We start from the raw sequence: 25,149 nt of genomic DNA on the forward strand, positions 1-25,149 counted from the left end.
AAAATCCGAGCCCATCACACCAGTTCTGATGTCACTACACTGGTTACACTGGTTACCTGTGCTATTGAAAATTGACTTTAAAATCCTGCTTGTGGTTTACAAAGCCTTCGATAATCTGCTCCATCTTATATCTCAGAATGTCTGTCACCTTACACTTCAAATCGTAAACTTAGATCTTCAAATGAGGGTCTGCTTAGAATTCCAAGAGCTAAACTTTAAAGAAGTGGTGCTGTTACGAACCTAAAATCTGGAATAGCTGACTGATAGAAATTCAGCAGGCTGATATGGTGGACCACTTTAAAACACTCCTAAAAACTCATTCCTTTGACATGGCTTTCTCATAGCGTCGATTTAGTGTAACCCTGATATTCTGCATTTGCATTGAATGATCGTTTTTATCATGGCTCCGTACTAACCCCTACTTTCTCTGCTGTTCTTTTTCCGGTTTTCTGTGGTGGTGATCTGCGTCCCCCACCACCCATGGATCAGGTGAAAGCCCATAGAACTTGTGTGGAGAGACCTGAAGATGGCCATGTGCAGACGCTTCCCATCCAATCTAATGGAGCCTGACAGGAGGAAAGGGATAAACTGCCCAAACTGAGATGTGCAAAGATTATAGAGACTTACCCAAGATGACTCAAAGCTGCAGTTGGTGCCAAAGAGGCTTCTTCTTGTACAAAGTACTGAATGAAGGGTCTAAACATTTACATGAATGACAGATTAGATTTTTAATAAATTAGAAACTGCGGTGGGCTGATTTGCACCCTGTGCTGGCTGGGATTGGCTCCAGCAGACCCCCGTGACCCTGTAGTTTGGATATAGCGGGTTGGATAATGTATGGATGGATGGATAAATTTGAAAACCTTTTCAAAAATGTTTTGTTGTTGTCCTTATGGGTTAGGGAGTGTAGACTGATGGTCAAGAATTGCAAATTTATCTGTTTCAAATGAAATCTGCAACACAAGTAAGTGTGCAAAAGGTGAAAGGGTCTGAATACGTTCTAAATCAACTATAGAGAGATAGCAGTGCCTTGTGAAGATCACACATCACGAAAAGACAAGAACAGCTCAGTACGTGACAATTCAAACAGAAGGTAGAAGTCCAGCTGGTCAACGTTATCAGTAGGTGGACTCCACAGTAATGGTTGCCTGACCACGAGGACAGCAGGGATTTCTGTTCAAACAGCACAGCCAGTAAGCCCTAATTCATTTAAAATGAGCTTAACCGAAGTAATCCAATTATTTAAACAAGAGTCAAATACAAATTCTTTATTGTTTGGTCAGTCTGGCCGGTGTAATCCAATTATTGCGCACTAAGCTTCATCAACAGGACGCCGTGATTTAAGGTGAATGTTCACAGATTTTTCTTATCTTCACGCTGTTCATATTTTGGGGCCTAAAGTGCAGTGCTTACTTCTGTCACTTCGTCTTGGAGGAAATGTAATCTGAAGGGTGAGTAAGGCGATGGAGCGGAAGCCACAAAGAGGAAGTTACAAAGCCCTCAGTGTCATCTCTGCAGCATTAACTGATGCACACTTGTCACCATAATGCACACTCTGCAGAGGAAACATGGATTGATATGCCATTTGTTTGGTTTGATTATACAGGAGTGTCATGCGGCACAGTGGATGAAGCCAAGGACTCTGAGGCTTGAGGCTGCTGGTTCAGTCCTCACCTCTGACCTGCCCATCCTCCAGCTGGCTGGGCACAATGCACTGGACTGGAGGGCACCTTGGCATGGGGTTTGTCACAGAAAGTTCTTTGTGTTTCTCAATATGACATGCAATAAAGCTGATTTTAATATCAACCTAGGTTTTTTGTATTTCTATATAAATGTATTTGTCTCTTAGTAAGAGGTGCTACATAAAACATTAACTATAAAAAAAAATGATTTTCATATGAATAGAGTTTGCTTGTTTCTCCTCATTCCATGTTTCTTGCAATGAAAGGCACCTTATGAAAAGTTCACTGACTTTATCATCAGTACATTTACACTAGCAGGTTCAGAAGTACTCTATGGCTAGGAAAGGCACTATATGAGAATTAGCTACATTTTAGTATCAATATAAATATAATAATAATAGTACTAGCTCACTAGCATTTCTTTTTTTTTTTTATACTTTATTAATTTTATTGCAATCCATACAGAGCAATCAAGTTTTTACAAAAAGAAAAATTGAGTTAAGAACAAATCGATCCCCACCCCTGAGAGAGAGAGCAAGCAAACGGCGTGAAATTTAAGGCTTGTAAACATACCTAAATTAATAAATTCTCTGTGGTTTATGAGCTTATTTTAAAATATTACTGATTAGATCCTGCCATGTTTTGAAAAAAGTCTGTACGGATCCTCTAACTGAGTATTTGATTTTTTCCAATTTCAAATAATATAACACATCGGTTTCCCACTGACTTAAAGAGGAGAGTTTGGGTTCTTCCAGTTTATCAGAATAAGTCTGCGTGCCAACAGTGTAGTGAATGCCATCACAATTTGTTTGTCTTTCTCCACTTTAAGCCCTCTGGAAGAACCCCAAACACAGCTGTTAATGGGTTAGGAGGGATTGTGAGTCCAAGGCTGTCTGAAGGTAATTAAAAATTTTTGTCCAGAATAATGTTAATTTGGTGCAGGCCCAGAACATGTGACCTAGTGAGGCTGGGACTTGATTGCAGCGTTCGCAGGTTGGATCTGCCTGGAAACATTTTGAGAGTTTTAGTCGAGACAGATGTGCTCGATATATAATTTTGAGTTGTATAATTGTATGCTTTGCATATGGAGCTCGAGTGAATTCTCTGCATTGCTACTTTCCACTCCTTTTCTGATATATTAATTGAGAGGTCTTTTTCCCAGTGTCCTCTTGGATCTTTGTAAAATGATTTTATATATTGTAGAGATGGAGTCTAAGTCCTTGAGATTGAGCAATATATTTTTTCCAGCATGGATGAGGGTGCAAGATGAGGAAAATCTGGAAGGTTCTGTTTAACAAAGTTCCTGATTTGAAGATAGTGAAAGAAATGTGTAGCTGGAATGTTAAATTTGGAATGTAATTGTTCATAGGATGCAAAGACGTTGTCTATATAAAGATCTCTAAGCAAGTTAATTCCAAATTTTTTCCAGATATTAAAACTGCATATGTTTGTGAAGGTTGAAAGAGGTGGTTCTCTTGCAGAGGTGCCACAGATAGAAGCTTCTCCGTCTTAAAATGCTTTCTACATTGGTTCCAGATTCTAAGTGAGTGGAGCACAATTGGGTTATTTGTATATTGCCGATAACGTGTGTTTATTGGAGCACAGAGCAAGGAATACAAAGAAGTACTGCAGGATTTTACTTCTATTGCGGTCCAAGCCTGTGTATGTTCTTCTATTTGTGTCCAGGTTCTTATCGCCTGTATATTTGCTGCCCAGTAATAAAACTGGAAGTTAGGTAGAGCCATGCCACCTTCTGCCTTTTGTCTTTGTAGGGTCGCTCTTTTGATGCGTGGATGTTTTGAATTCCAAATAAATGAGGTTATTGTTGAATCTAATTGCCTAAAGAATGATTTATTAATGTATATTGGATGTTTTGAAATAAAAAGGAGCTTAGGAAGAATATTCATCTTAACAGTGTTAATTCTTCCAGCTAGTGTGAGATGAAGGGTTGACCATCTATGCAAGTCTTGTTTAATTTTTTCCATGCAGACGCAAAATTTTGTTGATATAGAGCTTTATGTTTACTTGTGATGTTTACCCCGAGGTATTTAAACTGTTCTGCAATGATAAAAGGTAGGGTGTCTAATCTAATATTATATGCTTGAGAATTCACTGGAAAGAGTACACTTTTATTCAGATTAATTCTGAGACCAGAGATCTTTTGAAATTCTGTGAGTGCTGCTAAGACTGCAGGCACAGAATTTTCTGGGTCTGATATATACAGTACCATATCATCTGCATATAATGAGATTTTCTGTTCCAGTCCTTCTCTGATAATCCCCTTTATCTGATCAGTATTTCGAAAATGTATTGCCAGTGGTTCAATGGTAATCGCAAACAGCAGTGGTGACAAAGGGCATCCTCACTAGCATTTCTGCATAATAAAAAGTACTCTATGTTTATTGCTATTAAAGGCACTATATGAGAATTAGCTGAATTTCAGCATCAATATAATAATAATAATAATAATAATAATAATAATAATAATAATAATAATAATATCACTAGCTCACCAGTATTTCTGCATGATAAAAAGTACTCTGTTTATTGCTATGAAAGACACTATAAGAAAATTAGCTTGATTTTAATATCTATATGTTTTGCTATTGTCCTGCATAATAAAAATTACTCTATATTTATTTATGTGAAAGGCACTATATGAAAATTAGCCAAAGTTTACTATAAATATAGCTCACTAGTATTTCTGCATGATGAAAGAGCTCGATATTTATTGCCATGAAAGCACTATATAAAAATTAGCCCAATTTTAATATTAGCACAGTCTGCTGGCATTTCTGCTTAATAAAAAAAATGTTCCCTGGTTATTCTTATGAAAGGCACTATATAAGAAATTATCCTGATTTTAACATCAGTAAAGTTAAATAGCATTTCTCCAAAATAAGAAAAATGCTTCATGTTTGTTGCTGTGAAAGGCACTATATAAAAATTAACTTGATTTTAATAGCTGTATAGTTTGCTAGTGTCCTGCATAATAAAAAGTATGCTACAGTTAGGTCCATAAATATTTAGACAGAGACAACTTTCTTCTAATTTTGCAAAGGGTTTTCAACCAAGTATTAGAAATGAACATTTTATTTCCAGTTATTTAATTTGTCCAATTACTTTTGAGCCCCTGAAATGAAGAGATTGTGTTCAAAAAATGCTTTAGTTGCCTCACATTTTTATGCAATCGTTTTGTTCACCCCACTGAATTAAAGCTGAAAGTCTGCACTTCAACTGCATCCGAGTTGTTTCATTTAAAATTCATTGTGGACATGTACAGAACCAAAATTAGAAAAAAGTTGTCTTTCCAAATATTTATGGACCTAACTGTATGTTTATTGCTATGTGAATTAGCAGAATTTTAGTACCAATATAGCTCACTAGTATTTTTGCATCATTAAAAGTGCTCCATACATATCATAACCTGGACCTAAGAGCAATCGGTGACCCCTCAGCACCACATTGGAACAGTGTGAGGTTTTTTATGGAGCCTGGAGTGCCAATCCTGCCACCAGGTCCCAAGTTTTCCCTGTAAGATGGAGGACCACGTCTCACCCAGGATGAAGCAATTGCAGGTTAAGGTCCTTACTCAAGGTGCCCAGTGGAGTAGAGTCACTTCTGTCGTTTACGGAATTTGAACTGGCAACCTTCCGATTGCCGACGCAGATCCGAAGCCTCAGAGCCAGCACTTCACCCCATTATGAAAGGCACTATATAAAAATGAACTTGATATTAATATCAATAGAGGTTGCTGGCATTTCTCCACAATAAAAAATGCTTCATGTTTGGCACTATATAACAATTACCTTGATTTTAACATCAGTATAGTTTGCTGCCATTTCTACATAATAAAAAAGTACTTCAAGCACTCACATAACAAAAATTCCTCCAAAACCTGTCTGTGTCGTTCAGCATGAATGTGCCAGCCACCCATGCCATGTGCACCCCCATGCCATCACGGATTCTGGCTTTTGAACTATGTGCAGATAACAAGCAGGATGGTACCTCACCTATCCAGCCTGTAGGATGTGGCATCCATCATTTCTAAAAAGAATTTAACATTTTGAATCATCAGACCGGGTGGCACGGCGGCGCAGTGGTAGCACTGCTGCCCCACAGTTAGGGGACCTGGGTTCACTTCCCGGGTCCTCCCTGTGTGGGTTTCCTCCCACAGTCCAAAGACATGCAGGTTGGGTGCATTGGCGATCCGAAATTGTCCATAGTGTGTGCCGTGCGGTGGGCTGGTGCCCTGCCCGGGGTTTGTTTCCTGCCTTGCTGTGGTGTTATGGGTCCACAGCTCGTTGAGTAAAGGCCATTTTTAAATAAGTAATCGATGTGCTCGCGGCTTAGTGAGGGGACGTTGGGCCATAGTGGGCCGCGGGACGATCCGTAGGGTGTGGGCGTTTCTCACCTAGTGCACAGGTGAGGAACTGCCCACATTCATGATTGTCCCACGGCTAATGCTGCAGCTGCTGTGGCCCTCGTCATTTTAAAAAGAAGCGCGAGTCGGTTTTAAAGGGGAAAAGAAAGAAACGATCGGAGAGAGAAAGGAAAGGAAAGGAAAGGAAAGGAAAGGAAAGGAAAGGAAAGGAGAGGAGAGGAGAGGAGAGGAGAGGACGGGACGGGACGGGACGGAGGTTATCGGGAGCAGTAGAGGAAGCAGGTCGGTGAGAGAGAGCCGTGAAGAGCGAAGGACGGGCGAGCGAATGAGCGCTCGTGGACAGCTGCGTGGAAGCTGGGTGTTAGGCCGACACCCAGGTGTTTGTGTTGATGTCGCTCCCGCTGAGCGATCAGGTAGCGGGAGTGACCAGGGAAGGCGACTGGCCGCAGAGAGGCCATGGAAAGGCAGCGGAAGTCGAGAGACTTGGTGGTGGGAATCCCCAACGTGAGCGACCTGGCCGTTGTGGGAAACCAAGTTCTCCGGGACTGGGATGAGTGCCATACCGAAGCCAGGGATCGGGAGGTCTCCAGTCTCGTGCGTGTGTTTCAGGAGGGCAGCTGCAGAGAGCGTCTTGCCTGCTGCGATGCCCAAACGGGATTAGCAGGTGAGACGCTAACAGAAGAGCACCAGATTTGTTGTTGGTTTTAAGACTGCTTCCTAAAAGAAGATTTTAACCTCTCGTTTTTAAGGATGTGTTTGATTTTCTATTTATTGATTTTTAACCTCCACGTGTTCTTTTTATGGATTATTTATTTAATGAATTTTGAAGATCTGCACTATTTATGGAACACTGTTTTTTGTTTTGATGGACAATTTTTAATAAAAGCACTATTGCACTTTTTGCACCACCCCTTGCTCAATTGTTTATTTGCCTCCACTGACTAGCTCACTCGGTTTCATTATCGACGGTGTGGGGTTCGAGTGCTTCCAATAGCAAAGGGAGTGTGGAGCCAGAACCCACATCGTCACACTTGCGCCCTGGGATTGGCTCCAGCAGACCCCCCGTGACCCTGTAGTTAGGATATAGAGGGTATGATGATGGATGGATAGATGAATTATCAGACCACATGACAGGTTGGCCACTTTGCCTCATTCTATCTTAAATGAACTCAGGCCATAAGAAGGGGGCTGTGTTTCTGGATCATATTTGGATTTATATTTGGTTTCTTCTTTGCATGGCTGAGTGTTAACTTGCCTTTGTGGAGGAAGTGATGAATTGTGTTCCCGAGCCCATGTAGTGATTTCCACCCCAGAATTGTGTCTGTTTTTAATGCAGCACTTGTCTGAGGACTTAAAAGATCACAGCCATCCATTACTGGTTTTCAACATTGTCCCTTGCATACAAAGATTCCTGCAGATTCTCTTAAATCTTTTTAACAGCATTATGTGTCGTAGATGATGAAATACCCAAACTGCTTTCAATATGACGCTGAGGAGTGTTATTCTTAAGTTATTACACTATTTGCCTGCACTGCCTTTCACAGAGAGGTGAACCCGAACCTCGCCATCTTTACTTCACTGTGGCTCCGCCTCTCTGGGAGGTTCTTTTAGTAGCCAATCACATTACTGACCTGTTGCTAATTAAGCCTAATTAGTGGTCAGATATTCCACCAGGTGTTTCTTTTAAGCATTACTTAACTTTTCCAGTCTTTTGTTGCCCCGTTGCAACTTTTTTGAAATGTGTTGCATTTGGTCAAATTCAAAAAACAAGACAATTTCTCAGTTTTAACATTTTGTATTTTGTCTATGTGTTTTTTTTTGTAATTAAATACAGGGTTTACCTTATCGCATTATGTTGTTTTTTTAATATTATATACAGCAACCCACAAAGCAATAATATGTTTCTCAGGTGGCACAGTGGTTGGCATGACTGCCACTTCACAGATCCAGAATCCTGGTTCCAAATCAATCGCTTCCTTCCTTCTGCCATCTTTGTTGTCTTTGTGCTGTCTTTGTCTGCTCCTCCTGTTGTCTGAAAGTCTAGGATCTTCCACCCAGAAGTCTATGCTAGCTGCAATTTAGCATATTTATTGTCATATATTTACTATTCTAATTTATTTCTGATGATTGTTTCTTTATTTTGACACTAGTCAGAGGTAAGGCTTATTAGTCCGTAACTCCTCAAGTCCGTTTTCTCTTCCTTCTGGTGAACTGCAGCCACACTGGCGACTTTCCAGTCATCAGCCACTTGACTAATCTGAAGTGACTGCCGTGCTGAGCTTAGTAAAGGTTTATAAATAACGTGTTTCCTTTCTTTCAGCACTGCACTGAAATTCAGTTGTTAATGAAGGACACCCTGCAAAGTGAAAGAGAAAGAAAGAAAGAAAGAAAAGACATTCTAACAAAATACAGTGTTGTCACACCTGCTTAACCAACTGGGCACAAGGCAGGAGCAAACTCTGGACAGGGTGCCAGTCCATCACAGGGTGAACACACAAACACACACACACATATCAGGGAAACAATCACTAACCCACCTAACCTGAATGCCTTTGGACTGGGGGAGGAAAGCGGAGCACCCAGAGGAAACCCACCCCAAACTCCTGGTCTCTTTGTTGTGAGGCTGCAGCGCTACCACTGCGCCACCCTTGATGATCCATCTTAACAAAAGGACAAGTGTCCGTGTGTCTGTGTATATGTGTGTCCATCTAGTCACTATGTCTCTGTCATTCCAGCAGATGGGGCATCAAAAACATTTATAGTAATAAAATGCATTACATCTGCCATTTCAACAGATGGCACATCACAAATATTAACGCTGCATTTACAAATCCTATACCAAATGGCATCTATGAGAGAGAGAAGCTTTGAATTTGTCATGCCAACAAATGGTCCCTCACAAAGCATTACCACTGCTATTATGAATGCCATGCTAAAGGGCATGTAACAGAGACATATGAATTACATTTTTCATTCTAACAGATGGAGCATCATTAAAATTACCAATCTTTTTCAAAAACCATACCAAATGGCATATAACAAAGACATATGTGTTGCATTTGTCTTTCCAGCAGATGGTGCATCACAAATATTACCACTGCTTTTACGAATACCATACCAAATGTCATATAACAAAGACATATGCATTGCTTTGTCACTCCAACAGATGGTGCATAACAAACCTTACCACTACTTTTATGAATACCATACTAAAAGACATATAACAGAGAGAAATACATTGAATTTGTCATCACAACAGAGAGTGCCTCACAAATATTACCACAGTTTTTACAAAAACCATACCAAATGACATATAAAAGAGACATATGTGTTGAATTTGACTTTCCAACAGGTGGTGCATCACAAATTTTATCACTGCTTTTAGGAATACTGTAAAAAATGGTATATAACAGAGACATATGCATTGCATTTGTCATTCCAACAGATGTTGAATCACAGACATTAACATTACTCTTATGAATTCCTTTCTAAATGGCACATAACAGAGACATACTGTATGCATTGCATTTGTCATTCCAACAGATGGTGTATCCCAAACATATGAAGTAATGGATTTTATTACTGCAAATGTTTGTTATATGCCATCTGTTGAAATGACAATGCAATGCATATGTTTCTGTTATATCCAATTTACTACGAGATTCATAAAAGCAGTATTAATGTTTGTGAGGCACCCTGTATTGGAATGACAAATGTAATGCATGACTAGCACAAGCACAGCAATACATGCCCTTGATGACCATTGCATTCACTTGTTTCTTTTGTTTGGTTTAATAGAAATCTCAAATGCAATTATATTATAGTTACATTCTGAACTGTTTCAGCTAAGGAAGACAAGAGTGGGATGAAGAATTGTAATATCTTGTTTGTATTGGTGTTAAAAATGTGTTATGAGATCTTTTTTGGGCAAGGAAGACAGAAGTTTCAAGGTCACATAGTTTTACTCGCTGAAGATGTCACCAGGGAGTAGTGACATGTTCATGTTGATTAGCACATGCAAGTAAGAATTTCACAGTACTCTGCACATTGGACAATGAATCCTCCACCTTAGTAAAAGGATAAGTGTATCTGTATCCATCCAGGTGCTGTGCTCCTCTCATTCCAACAGATGGTGCATCACAAACATTTGTTGTAATAAAATGCATTGCATTAGTCAATCCAACAATTGTCCCATTACTAACATTTGTAGCAAGGCATTTTCTTAGTGTATGTTTGCACCATCTGTTGGAATAATGAATGCAATGCATTTTATTACTACACACAGTACAAAATACATTCCAAAAGAGGGAGCACTGCAAACATTAACGTGGAAGTCTTTATTGATTATTTAGATTTCAGTCTGTCTTAGATGTGTAGCACAGTTAGTCATTTTATAAAAGTACTAGCCATGTAACCTGTCATATAGAAAAAATAAAAATATTTACTTTCTTCTACTGTATGTGTACCTTCAGTGCCCTATCCTATGTATTCAAGTATGTCTGAAGCTCTCTTCAACGGTGCTCCTTCTCTCAGGTGCATCCTGTTCTGCCGTGACGTGCAGTGAGGTTCATGGCTGGTGAGGCACGAGTCAGATTTACAAATATATGAACCCCACAGAGTAGCTTATTCGCTATTCAATTGGCAGCCAGCATGCACATTGACCACTGGTTATGTTTCATATCTCATCAGCATTCTTCACACACACAGGTAAGGTGCATATTTAGCTTAGAAAGAAGAACGTTACATTTATATTGGCAAGAGAGAGACAGAGTGGAGAGAACGCATTTGCTCCTCACCCTCCATGTGTTCTAAATGTGCCTTTACAATTCCACAGTTCATACTCATTCGATACAAATGAAACTATTGATTGGTGTACACAAAAACGGATTTCAATTTTGACCTTAACTAAAATATTGAGTTATTTTTAAAAGCTTTTTATTTCTGACGCTTTCATCAATTTTAATACAGGCTGTTCAACAAAAGGATAACAAGAAAAACAAAAGAATATTTTATTTAAGGTCAAAATTTAGCTTGTAAATATCGGATTTGTTTTTTTCTTAGTCTGATCCCCTTTTTTATAAAATTGAAAACCGTTTGTTTTCTTTACCTTTATTTGTAAATGAAGTCCATGCGCCTGTCTTTCTCCATGAAAATCTCCGTCACTTTCTTGTAAACTGCGGTGGGCTGGCGCCCTGCCCGAAGTTTGTTTCCTGCCTTGCGCCCTGTGTTGGCTGGGATTGGCTCCAGCAGACCCCCATGATCCTGTAGTTAGGATAGCGGGTTGGATAATGGAAGGATGGATAATGGATGGATGGAACTAGTCACTAATTAAGAAGATGGTTAGAATGAAAACTTGCAGCCCTCCAGGACTGGAGTTCGACACCCCTGTAGTATAGCTAGGGTTGCCAGATTAGAAAATTTGATAGGATAGCGGGATGGATAATGGAGGGATGGATGGACTTTCTTGTAAAAGTCCCTCCTTATTTTCCTTTATTTTTTGAAAATCTTAATCTTCTATTTTGGCAGTCAGTCGGAACAAAGAATAAAAATAAACGGAGTGCTGCAGCACACTTGACTTTTTGGTGCCTCCGCTTAGAAGAACAGCAGCAACGAGCACCTGTTGAGCTCACATGCGCCCCCTTCAGGGAGGCACGGTACTGTCTGCCTCACCTTGTGCCTTTTCACTGCGGTTTTATGTCCGATCAGAAGACTAAATACGTCACACACATTTCACACAAGATATTAGCCAGACTGTGCAAAGTCAGAGTGTATAATAAACGTGTCTGCACACATTATATTGGTGACATACAGAGAGACAGCAACAGGCACGCGCCAATTGCAGGCATCAACCCCGTGTGTGAGGAGAGCGCTGTCCGAGGTGAGGGGAGGCTCATGTGGTATAGCGGGTCCGCGGCTTCAAAAAAAAAAGGCCAGATTTTAATCCGTATAGCCATGTTATTCTCCGTGTGCGCGAACGGGGAGTTAATGGGGTAGTTGGAGCGAGTCGCACCTGCATGTGTGGATGCGATCATTCTCGATTGCTTCATTGGCTTCCTGCGGCGTGTGATTGAGGCACTGCACCCACGGAGGCAGGCGCGGGGGATGTGTATATACTGTATACAGGTCGACACCGGGAAAGGGGGAATGGATCGGGAGAGAGATCGATCGAGGTGAAGAAAAAGGAGGTTAAAGTGCGCGAGAGCAGTTTTGAAGTTACGATCTGACCACCTGGAAGGTGAAACCAGCACGAGCTGGGGGCCCGCGAAAGAGCGTTTGTTTGTGGCACTCTAGGGGCTAGTTCACCGCACTGAATGTTCGGGAGGAGTGGGGTGAGCAAGGCAGGTGTCCTCCCGATGACTCTGAGGAGCGACTACGGGAGGAGAGCCGACCTCGGACGGTCTGGCAGTGATGTCCGTATGGAAGCCAAGATGGAGGAGGTCGGCCGAATGGAGCTTGTTGCTGTTGGGGTCTCCGCCGGTTACACGGTTATGAGTGAGCCGGGGAGAACAAGAGAAGGATGTGTGCTAGGATCGTGAGGAGTGAGACTGCATTTTTGACCTCAGATTTTAAAGGATTTATTTATGGTTTTTATCTCCACTGAACACTTGCTTTTATGGGTTATTTATTGAAACTGTGGAGCGCTGCACTTTGGACACTGGTTTGTTGATTTTAAAATAAAAGCACTTTTGCACTATCCCCAGGGTTCGTTTGAGAATTGTCCTCATTTGTCAGCTCATCTCAGTTATAACTACTGACGGTGTTGGGTTCAAGAGCTTCCAGAAGTCGGAGGAGAGCATGGAGCGAACCCGCATCGTCACGGCCGCACCTCGCATTTCTCCCTTGTATTTGAACAGGAAATGCGCCAATTCAGCGATTGTGACTATAAAAAAGATCACAATTATTGGAATCATACAGAAAACAAATTTATTGCACAGACCAGTAGACACGTTTATTTTATGTTATCATTATTAGTTTTCTTACTTTTCATGATGAGGCTCTGCCTCCCCTGACCACATGTCCCTGCCGTTCTGCTGCTCATCGTTGAGATGCTTCTCCACCTTGTCCATCTGAAGACAATTCAGATAATTGGACTGATTAGGAAAGGCACACCCCGTTCGGTAGAAGGTCCCACAGCTGGGTAAACACCAAGCCATAAAGTTAAAGTTGAAGGTCTTATTTGCAGAGCTTAGAGACAGGTTTGTGTCCAGGCACAGATCTGGTGAAGACAATGAAAAATGTCTGCAGCACTGAAGGTTCTCAAGAGCACTTTGGCCTCCATAATTCTTAAATGGAAGATGTTTGGAACATCATGACTCTACAGCTGGCTGACCAGCTGCCAAACTGAGCAATTAAGGGAGAAGGGCCTTGGCAAGAGAGGTGAGCAAGGACCCAGTGGTCACTCTGGCTAAGCACCAGAGAACCTGAGGGATGTGGAAGTAACCTCCAGAAGAACAACCACCACTGCAGCACTCCACTGATCTGGTTTTGCCGCACAGAAGCCAGATGACACACGAAAGTCCACTTGGAGTTTGCAAAAAGCCACCTAAAAGACTCTCAGACTGTAAGAAACAAGTATCTGAGGAAACCAATACTAAAAAGTTTGGCCTCAGTTCTAAGTGTCATGTTTGGAGAAATCAGGCAACTGTTTGTCAAATATGCAATACCATTCCAGCGGTAAAGCGTGGTAGTGGCAGCCACAGGGATGGGGAGACTCGTCAGAGGGAGCTGAGGGAAAGCTGACCAGAGCAAAGTACACTGATGTCCATAATGAAAACCTGCTCAGAGTACTCTGGACCTCTGACTGGGCTGAAAGTTCAACCTTCAACAGGACAAAGCAAAAACAACACAGGAGTGGCTTAGGGACATCACTGGGAATGTCCTGGTTGTGCAGAGCTCAGAGTTGAACATCTCTGGAGAGGCGTGACAACAGCTGTCCACCAATGGTCTCCATCCAGCCTGACAGAACTCGAGGGGATCTGCAGAGAGGAATGGCAGAAAATCCCCAAATCCACAAGTATGAAGCTCATCATGCTGGACAGAAGAAAGGCGGCAATTGTTGAAAAAGGGGCTACAATAAAGTACTGAGGAAAGGGTCTGAATACTTACGTTAATGGAATATTTCAGCTTGTTAGCTTTAATAATTTTGAAAAAATGTCTAAACTCCCTTGTTGATTTGTAATTCTGGGGTATTAAGTGATTGACGAGGGAGAAGTCAGTTTTAATGGTTTTAGCACAGGGCAGAAAAATAACAAAATGTGGAAAAAATGAAGGGGTCTGAATACTTCATGAAGGCACTATATAATGTAAAATAGATAGATATACAGAATGTGAAAGACACTATATAACAGAAAGATAGGTAGATTTGAAAGGCACTATATAACAGACAGATAGGTAGATTTGAAAGGCACTATATAACAGACAGATAGGTAGATAGATAGATAGATAGATAGATAGATAGATAGATAGATATGAAAGGCACTTTATAAAAGAGATAGATGTGAAATATCAATATTTACAGAAATAAATTGAGCTGAAGGCACCATATGATAGATATGAAGGCAGTTTATAAATGAGTGATAGGTACAAAAGGCACTGTATAATAGACAGATGCATGTGAAAAGCACTATTACAGTAGATATGAAAGACATTTTATAATAGAGAGGTAGACAGTGAGATCTGGAAGGCACTATATGATAGATTGATTTTAGCTTTTTACAGAAACCTAATAAATAATAAAACAAACATAAAACGCCACATACACATCAGACTCTCAAAAAGAACGAAAACATTTGACTTGGCTAAAGATACAAAGAGCAGTCCCGTCCCCAGTGAGGCACTATACAGACGTAAAGGAGCCCCCCAGTAACTTTGGAGAGGCCCAGGACTTGGGCATACAGGTCACAGATGGCACAGCCTTGCCCGCCAGCAGCGCCCCTGTTTAATGACTAGCAGTGCAGAATGCACAGGGTGTCTGATGTGCCGGATGCGGATGCCAACTGGGCGCTGGCACTGCCACTTTGTCTGCTGCTGGCAGCCAAGCGCAGCTAAGAATGTCACATCTGGCGCACTTCGGTACTTGGATTTGTCAGACAATTTCGTGGCTAATATGAAGCAGGCCGAGCTGGGAAGGCATAAAGGGGGGAAGGGACGGGAAGATGGAGGGGGCCGATTGACGGGGGGAGCGGATCAGGCTGCGCTGGCCAGAATGTTCACAAACTGGAAACTGGAGCCTCCCACAGGAAACGTCAGCTCGGCTCTACATGGCCTTATAAGGTAAAAACTCCCCAAAAGCAAAGGAGTCGCCGGGGAATTCTACAAGACGAGGCTGGATTTAAAGAAACAGGCACTGGGAATGTAAACTAAGCCGGCAGACTTGCGGTGGGCAAGTGTGGGGGAGGTGTGTGTGTGTGTGTTTTGGGGGGTGTTAGAAAGTCCATATTAACCATTACTTCACACCCAGGAGAAAAAGTGCAGATGGGCTGAGATGTCTTCAGCATTTCATGTGTGGAAAGACGAGTGCGGCGGTCTGCTGTGTCTTAAAACACTGCATGACCTCAGAGAGAGAGACAGCGATGCCTCCTCAGGGGCACTTAAAAAAGAAATGCCACCCTGCAGAACAGATGGGTACATTTCAAAAAAGTTAAAACAGTAGGGGGCAGAAAGGAGAGGAAGACCAGCATCGCGCATAAGTTATAATAAAAGGTGGACCGCGAGTCCGAGCTCAGTGAGTGGTGGCTATCTATTAAAGGCGCTATATAGACTCAAGATCAGTAAGCCGTAGATGTCGTGCTTAACACATTTTAGTAGAAGACTGTGACAATGCTGTGTGGTCACCATGAAAGGAGCTACGCTTATAAAAGTTATTTACATATAAACAGTTAGCAAGTTGAAATGAAGGGCATCGCAAAATACACCTTGCTGAAAAAAAGACAAGTAAACCAACTGAAAATTAAATGAATGTGCTATAAAAACTGTTCTAAATAGTTCGGATTGAAAGGCGCTATATAAAAGAAAGACTGCTCAACCAGCTGAAAACGGATTTGAATGTGTTAGTAAAGTGATATCGGGGAACTTACCAGTGTATCAAATAAAGATTTATCAACCAAATAAAAACAGAATGAATGTGCTTTAAAAGCTGTATTGGACAGTTTAGATTGAAAGGCGCTATATCAATTAACGACTGAGTAAACAAAAGAACACACATTGAATGCGCTAAAAAAGCTGTGTATATGAAGGTGGATTAACAACTGAAAACTAAACGTGCTACAGACGCTCTCACAGATGGAGTTCAGGCTGAAATGCATTCCATACCTATTATATAGTGCCTTTCATATCTATCTATCTATCTATCTATCTATCTATCTATATCTATCTATCTATCTATCTATCTATCATATCTATCTATCTATTATATAGTATCTATCTATCTATCATATCTATCTATCTATCTATCTATCTATCTATCTATCTATCTATCTATCTATCTATCTATTATATAGCACCTTTCATATCTATCTATCTATCTATCTATCTATCTATCTATCTATCTATCTATCTATCTATCTATCTAGTGCCTTTCATATCTATCTATCTATCTATCTATCTATCTATCTATCTATCATATAGTGTCTTTCATATCTATCTATCTATCCAATCTATCTATCTATCTATCTATCTATCTATCTATCTATCTATCTATCATATAATGCCTTTTACACCTGTTTTATTTATTAAGGTGGTAAGTGAAGAATACATTGATTGAATAATAACAGCATGTGAAGTGTTCTGGAAATGGCACAAACTCCATCAATTTATTAAAGAGTCCAATACAGTATAAAAATGATGGATGGCAGATTCCTTTGATTTAACTTGAGACTGGAGTTCATCGCACATGACTGGAGCGGTTAGAGTGTGACCCGGCGGTGCAGTGGTTAGTGTGGCCCCCTCCCCGCTTCAGATGATGGACTGCCTATTCACCTCCAGGTCTGGGTTCATTATCCGCAGGTCAGTGGTGTGTTCAGCATTAAAAGTCTGTACCAGACCCAAACTTCTCCTGTACCAGAATGTTCTGTGAGTGTGTGCAAACATCTCAGTTCTAACCTGAACATACCCCTCTAGTAACATCTGTCTCTCTTTTGCTAATGACTTGTGAGACGTGTACATTTATGAGTCACCAAAAAAATAAATCACTCAGATAATGAGAAGCTGGTGCCTCGTCTGTCTTGACTGGCATCAGAATGTTGTGATATCATCTGACATCATCATCATCATCTGACAAAAAACATCCACAGAGATAGAAATGTCTCGCCACTACCTGCTGTTCAAAGAAAATTTTCTGGCATTAGGCTGCCAGAATTAAATCAGAAACACCTCAAGTTTAGGTGCCTTTGAACTGAAAAAGGACAAGCCACCATAACACAATGTCATATATGCATGTCTGAGGACCTTCTTATCGGCTCTGATCAAGTATGCGGTACCAGCCCAGGAGGACAACTGACCACGCCTCCATCATGCAAATAAGCTCCACCTCCTCCAGGCCAAAGCATATAAAAAAAAAGTCAGTTCCCATAAAAGAGGTCTCCCTTGCGACCCAAACACTCATCAGGCCAGAGCTCCTGGTTAAACTCAAGTCGAATGAAGCTCAGCCTACACACCTGATTTATGTTCTGGGGTCTCCATGCTCCTCTTTATTTCTTTACCTTTTGTAGAAATTCTGGGCTGTCTCTCTGCCCCTACACCTCTATAACATGAGGCTGCCACCACTACTTCACCATAGGGATGGCATTGGGCAGGTGATGGGCAGTTTCTGGCCTTTGCCAGGCAAAGTGTTTGAAGTTCTGACCGAAGAGTTCAATTTTGCCTTTTACCCAAGAGAGGCTTCCGTCTGGCCTCTCTACCATAAACAAGTGTTTGATGGAGTGCTGCTGAGATGGTCGTCCTTCTAACGGGTTCTCCCACTTCAGCAGAGGACTTCTGAAGCTCCGTCAGAGTGGCCTTTGGCTTCTTGGGTACCTCCCTGACCAAGGAAGGTCAACTCTTGGAAGGGCCATGGTGGTCCCAAAATTTCTTTAATTTCAAAATTACTGAGGCCACTGAACTCCTGGAGACACTCCTGGGGACGCTCACTCAATGGTGGAGGTCTACAGAGAATTCCTTGACTTCATAGCTTGGTTTTTGATCTGACAAGCAGTGTGAATTGTGGACCTTCTACACGGAGGTAGATGTGTCCCTTTCTAAACCAGGTTCAGTTAATTCAGTTTACCACAGGCAGTCTGCCATCAAGTTCTAGAAAAATCTTGAGGAGAATTAAAGCAAAAAGGAGACACCTGAGCACAATGTGGAGGGCCACAGCAAAGGGGCCGAATACTTCTAGGAAGGAGAGATTTCAGGTTTTACTATTTAATACTTTTCTATCTATCTATCTATCTATCTATCTATCTATCTATCTATCTATCTATATAGTGCCTTCACTATCTATATAGTGCCTTTCACATCTATCTATCTATCTATTATATAGTGCCTATCGCATCTATCTATCTATCTATCTATCTATCTATCTATCTATCTATCTATCTATCTATCTATCTATCTATTATATAGTGTGCCTATCTATTATATAGTGCCTTTCACATCTATCTATCTATCTATCTATCTATCTATCTATCTATCTATCTATCTATCTATCTTTTATATAGCGCCTTTCTCACCTATCTCTCTGTTATTGCCTTAGGTGTCAAGAGTCCCTGAAATGGACTAAGAATGGTTCAAAAATTACCGAATGAATAGATTATATTGAATGAACATAAAAGTTTCATTCATGTTGAAAGGCACCTTATAAATAAAAGCAGTAAACTGATTGCCCTTCGCAGCACCACAAATACAACCATTATACTGTATAAAAGACAGATGTACAGTACTTTCTAATTTGTGTAAAATTACATTTACATAAAATATTTTGTTCACAATTAAATCAGATATGTTAGTGAAGGACTGATTCATTAATAATTAACTAAAAACCTATTGAGTCTCAAAATGAAACCTTTCATGAAACAAAGATTGCATGTTAAAAAGACATTTGGGATGAAAATTACAGAAATAGGACCAATATTATAAACACATTTAAAATTGTTTTAAAATGAAAGGTGCTATATGATTTAAATATTCTGAGTGAGTGATTTCTTTTTTCTCAGGGTGTTCGTGAGGCGCTCCCTTAACTATTCATCATTTCTTGCTTCATGGCGATCCGCTTCAAGTCAGCAGCAGGTGCCAGAAATGGTGACACCCAGTGGCTACTTATGGTAGTGCAGACTCAGGGAGTTTTCTTCGCGGCAGCTCGCCGGCGAATCAAACTGCGCAGTTCGGGCTGGAGGAAATTACTGTATATCGCAATTCAGCTCTTCCGTCACTCATGAATGAGTAGGTCACCACAGAAAAGCTGCATAATAAGCAACTTCAACCTTAAATTAACGTTCTTGGACAGCAGGAAGCTTTGTGTTTTACTGAGTTCATTTTTTCTGTCTTGTTTTTAGCATTTGCCTTTCCAGATGTCCCTTTTCCCATATTTTCTACTTTTCCTTCTCTCCTGACTGACTGGCACAGCAGCGCTTGCCTCAAAGCTCTTGGACACAAATGAAATCTTCTCATTGCATGATCTCCTCAGACTTCCATGAGTTCGTTGTTGCAAAACAAATAACAAGATTACATGGACATATTTAAAAATGCCTTGTATAAGCAGCTAATAAATTAAAGCAGAAGAAACGTCAACAACTTGCATTGTTCATACGTGAAAGTGTATAAAGAGAGACATAAACAACTGGTAAAGAACAAAAGGTGAAGTGCCACCTAGAGCCCTAGAAACGGGCAGGATGTCAATCAACCAAAGGAGCTTCACACACACAGAGTGTAATGAGCGAGTTACAGCCAAAGAGCGCCAGGGGGCGCCAGGGAGCTGAAGAGTTGTGCGACTTTAACATTGCAGCGACGACGGAAACGTGAGGACCAGCAGACTAATGACATGAACCTCAATATACTGTACAAAGGAAAATGATGTTGGAGCCACAATGGCTTTCCATTTTAAATAATACAATCTGAATGGGGGAGACGTACTGTCAACTGTCAGCAATACAGGGCATGTAGAAGTTTTCCCATTTTATTTTAATACGACATTAACTAACAGTGGATGGAAGGAGAAATGGGGTCAGGGTTATGCTGAAGGGACAGAACGTCAAGAGTGTTTTGGAGGTGTAAAGAGTGTCGGACAGAGTGATGATTATGAAGCTGGAAATTGGAAGTGTGATGATGAATGTTGTTAGCAAGAACAATTGAGGAGAAAGAAGATTTTCTGAATAAGTGATGGAGAGAGAGTGGTGATTGGAGCGGATTTTAATGGACATGTTGGTGAAGGGAACAGAGGAGACGAGGAGGTGATGGGTAGGTATAGTGCCAAGGAGAGGATGGTAGTGAATTTTGCAAAAAGGATGTACATGGCTGTGGTTAATATGTATTTGAAGAAGAGGGAGGAACACAGGATGACAAACAAGAGTGGAGGAAGATGCACACAAGTAGATTACATCCTAAGAAGGAGGGTCAGTGTGAAGGAGACTGAAGACTGCAAAGTGGTGGCAGGGGAAAGTGTAGTTAGGCAGCAAAGGATGGAGGACTGTAGGATGATGCTGGAGATCAAGAAGAAGAGGAGGAGAGTGAGGGCAGAGCCAAGGATCAAATGGTGGAAGTTGAAAAAGGAAGACTACAAGATTGAGTTTAGGGAGGAGGTGAGACGGGCACTGGGTGGCAGTGAAGAGTTACCAGACAGCTGGGCAACTACAGCAGATCTAGTAAGGGTGACAGCAAGAAGGGTGCTTGGCGTGACATCTGGAAAGAGGAAGGAGGAAAAGGAAACCTGGTGGTGTAATGAGGAAATACAGGAGAGTATACAGAGGAAGAGGATGGTGAAGAAGAAGAGGGATAGTCAGAGAGATGCAGATATTAGACGAGTACAAGGAGTTAAGGCGCAAGGTGAAGGGAGAGGTGGCGAAGGTTAAAGAAAAGGCGTATGATGAGTTGTATGAGAGGGCGGGCACTAAAGAGGGAGAAAAGGACAGGTGGGCTACACAGAGGGGCCGAGCTGGGAAAGATGTGCAGCAGGTTAGGGTGATAAAAGATAAAGATGGAAACGTACTCACAAGCAAAGAGAGTGTGTTGAGCAGACAGAAAGAGTACTTTGAGAGGCTGATGAAGAGAACGAGAGTGAGTAGAGGTTGGATGGTGTGGAGATAGTGAATCAGGAAGTGCAACGGATTACCAAGGAGGAAGTGAGGACAGCTATGAAGAGGATGAAAAATGGAAAGGCCGTTAGTCCAGATGACATACCTATGGAAGGATGGAGGTGTTTAGGAGAGATGGCAATGGAGTTTTTAACCAGATTGTTTAATGGAATCTTGGAAAGTGAGAGGATGCCTGAGGAGTGGAGAAGAAGTGTACTGGTGCCCATATTTAAGAATAAGGGGATGTGCAGAGTTGTAGTAACTATGGGGGATAAAATTGATGAGCCACAGCATGAAGTTATGGGATAGAGTAGTGGAAGCTCGGTTAAGAAGTGAGGTGATGATTAATGAGCATCAGGATGGTTTCATGCCAAGAAAGAGCACCACAGATGTGATGTTTGCTCTGAGGATGTTGATGGAGAAGTTTAGAGAAGGCCAGAAGGAGTTACATTGTGTCTTTGTGGACCTGATGAAAGCATATGACAGGGTGCCTTGAGAGGAGCTGTGGTATTGTATGAGGAAGTCAGGAGTGGCAGAGAAGTATGTAAGAGTTGTACAGGATATGTACGAGGGAATGTGACAGTGGTGAGGTCTGCAGTAGGAGTGATGGATACATTCAAGGTGGAGGTGGGATTACGTCAGGGATCTGCTCTGAGCCCTTTCTCATTTGCAATGGTGATGGACAGGTTGACAGATGAGATTAGACTGGAGTCCCCGTGGACTATGATGTTTGCTGATGACATTGTGATCTGTAGCGATAGTAGGGAGCAGGTCGAGGAGACGCTGGAGAGGTGGAGATCTGCTCTAGAGAGGAGAGGAATGAAGGTCAGTAGAACCACCACGACAGAATACATGTGTGTGAATGAGAGGGAGGTCAGTGGAATGGTGAGGATGTTAAAAATGGCATATAACTGAGACAAACGCATTGCATTTGTCATTCCAACAGATGGTGCATCACAAACTTAAACACTACGCTTATGAATCCCATTCCAAAAAGCACTTAACAGAGACATATAGTGTACATTGCTTTTGTCATTTCAACAGATGGTGCATCACAAACATTAACACTATTTTTAAGAATCTCATTCAAAATGGCATATATATGAATTGCACCCTAATCTTATGAATCCCATTCCAAATGGCACATAACGAAGACATATGCATTGCATTTGTCCTTCCAGCAGATGTATTTTAATGTATTTTATTACTACAAATGTTTGAGATGCTTGATCTGTTTGAATAAAAAAATCTAACTCATTTTATTACTGCATGAATTAAAAACAGATTCCAATTGATGGTGCAGTGCAATTGTTAACACTGAGGTCTATGTTGATTACTTAGATTTCAGCCTGTCTTAGATGGGTGACACAGCTAGCGAGCCGATGAACTAATAAAGAAAAGTGTTGAGTGTTACTGCTCATTAGATGAGACTCTAGACCTCTAGACATTCAAGTGTATCTTTTGCACTGAACTGGACGCACACACAACACGTATGGTGTACGTGCATCACACGTTTCCTTCTATCTAGCACAGAGTCACCTTTCTCGGAGTGGTCATGTATTTTTTACCCTGTTTGCTTGTTTTAACTCTCATTTGTCCCACGTTTTAAACACGGCTCATTTTTCAGTTGCTCGGCAGAGCAGTAGGCAAGCTGTTGTCGAAAGAGCACTTTGGAGCGTACGTTCTTCCAAGCAGTACAAATCATCAATCATATCAGTTCTGTTCAAAACAGGAAATATCAGACTGTCTTCTTCTTCCTTCTTCCTCTTCACCTCTTGTCACTTCAACGTGGGGTTGATGTCCCTGTTCAAACCTCTCCATACTGCTTGGCACTGCACAACCTTCCCAATCAAGCCCTTTAACCTTCAAGTTTTTCTTTACTTTATCCATCCATCTCTGCTTTGGCCTCCCTCGCTTTCTCTTCCTCATTTCCATCTTTCTTTTTGCCCACAAATTCCTTGTCTCTCTTCATCACACGTCCGTACCACTTTAAACTGCTTTCCTGTAATTCCTCAGATGCCTCTCCCACTTTTATTGTACCCCATTTCTTTTTCCATCCTTTTTTGTAATTCTACACATCCATTTTAACATTCTCATTTCTGCCAACTCCTGCTCTCCCTTCATTGTCCATGCCTCAGCTCCATAGATCATTGCAGGTCTTACTACTGCCTTAAAAACCTGACCTTTAACCTTGTCTTAATTCTTAGATCACACAACACTCCTGATATCCTGTTATCGTTCCATCTGTGGGTTATCTCTGCATCTAATTGTCCATCTTGGTCTACAGCTGATCCTAAATATTTAAACTTGTCCACTCATTTCATAGGCTCTCCCTGCAGGCAAACTTCTGAATCCTGCTCATCATTAAACCTCTCATATGCTGTCTTCTTTTTCCTATTTTTCTTCAGTTCTGTTTCTTCTAATGACCATCTCCATTCTCCCAACATCCTTTCTGGTGTTACACAACACAGTGTCATCAGCAAAATGCCTGCACAAGGGGGATTGGTCTTTCATCCCAGGAGTTAACACATCCATAACCAGACCAAAGAGGTCAAGACTTCGAGAAGATCCCTGGTGCGGACCTCCTCTCGGTGGGATCTTGTCTGTTACCCCAACACTGCTTTTAACCCGAGTCCTCATTTGCTCTTAAATAAACCAATAGCAGACCAATCCTATATTGTATGAAGCAAAATTTAGACAATTAGGACAAGCTAGACAAGAACAGGCCATTCAGCCCAACAAAGCTCACCAGTCCTGTCCATTTAACTCTTCATAAATAACATCAAGTCGAGTTTTGAAAGTCCCCCTGTCTACCACACTACTTGGTCACTTATTCCAAGTGTCTGTGGCTCTCTTTGTGAAGAAAAACTTCCTAATGTTTGTGTGAAATTTACCCTTCACAAGTTTCCAACTGTGCCCCCGTGTTCTTGAAGAACATATTTTAAAGTCACTGTCTTGACCCACTGGACTAATTCCCTTCATAATTTTAAACACTTCAGTCCTCTTAATCTCCTTTTCCTTAAACTGTAAAGGCTCAGCTCTTTAATCTTTCCTCATAACTCATCCGCTATAGCCCTGAATCAGCCCTGTTGCTCTTCTCTGGACCTTCTCTTGTGCTGTTATGTCCTTTTTGTAGCCTGGAGACCCAAACTGCACACAGGACTCCAGATGAGGCCTCACCAGTGTGTTGTAAAGCTTGAGCAGAACCTCCTGTGACTTGTACTCCACACATTGTGCTATATAACCTGACACTCCGTTAGCCTTCTTAATGGCTTCTGAACACTGTCTGGAAGTCGATAGCTTAGAGTCCACTATGACTCCTAAATTTTCTCATAAAGGTGTACTTTTGATTCTCAGCCCCCATTGTGTATTCAAGTCTCACAATTTCACTTCCCACTTGTAATACTTCACATTTATTTACAGTAAAGTTCATCTGCCATAAATCTGCCCAAGCCTGTCTGCTGCTCAAGTCCCTATGTGTTCATTTCAATCGACTCCAAATTTTCATTTGCCAGTCCACCTATCTTTGTATCATCATCAGCAAACATAACCAGCTTGTTGCTTATATTCCTATCTAAATCTGTATCTATACTAATAAAAGGCAAAGCCCTCACTCACTCACTCACTCACTCACTCACTCACTCACTCACTAATTCTCCAACTTCCCGTGTAGGTAGAAGGCTGAAAATTGGCAGGCTCATTCCTTACAGCTTACTTACAAAAGTTGGGCAGGTTTCATTTCGAAATTCTACGCCTAATGGTCATAACGGTCGACAACGTCCGCCATGTTGAACTTTCTTATTTATGGCCCCATCTTCAC

The sequence above is a fragment of the Polypterus senegalus genome, chromosome 10 (assembly GCF_016835505.1).
Source record: "Polypterus senegalus isolate Bchr_013 chromosome 10, ASM1683550v1, whole genome shotgun sequence".
Classification (NCBI taxonomy): Eukaryota; Metazoa; Chordata; class Cladistia; order Polypteriformes; family Polypteridae; genus Polypterus; species Polypterus senegalus.